Raw genomic sequence first — 234 nt, forward strand, 5'->3', positions numbered from 1 at the left:
TTGATAACACTGAATTGTCTCTGTGAGAGAGTGAATGTTTGTCTCTGTGTGTCCCTGTGATGGACTTACAACCTGTCCAGGGTGTACCCCACCCCTCACACAGTGACTGCTGTGACCCCCATGACCAGGGGTCTGCAACCTGCAGCTCTGGGGCCACATGTGGCTCTTTGGTCCCTCTGGAGTGGCTCTCTGAAAATGTGACCAAACAAAACAGAATATATATATACATATATT

Source organism: Austrofundulus limnaeus, unplaced genomic scaffold (assembly GCF_001266775.1).
Source record: "Austrofundulus limnaeus strain Quisiro unplaced genomic scaffold, Austrofundulus_limnaeus-1.0 Scaffold818, whole genome shotgun sequence".
Taxonomy (NCBI): Eukaryota; Metazoa; Chordata; class Actinopteri; order Cyprinodontiformes; family Rivulidae; genus Austrofundulus; species Austrofundulus limnaeus.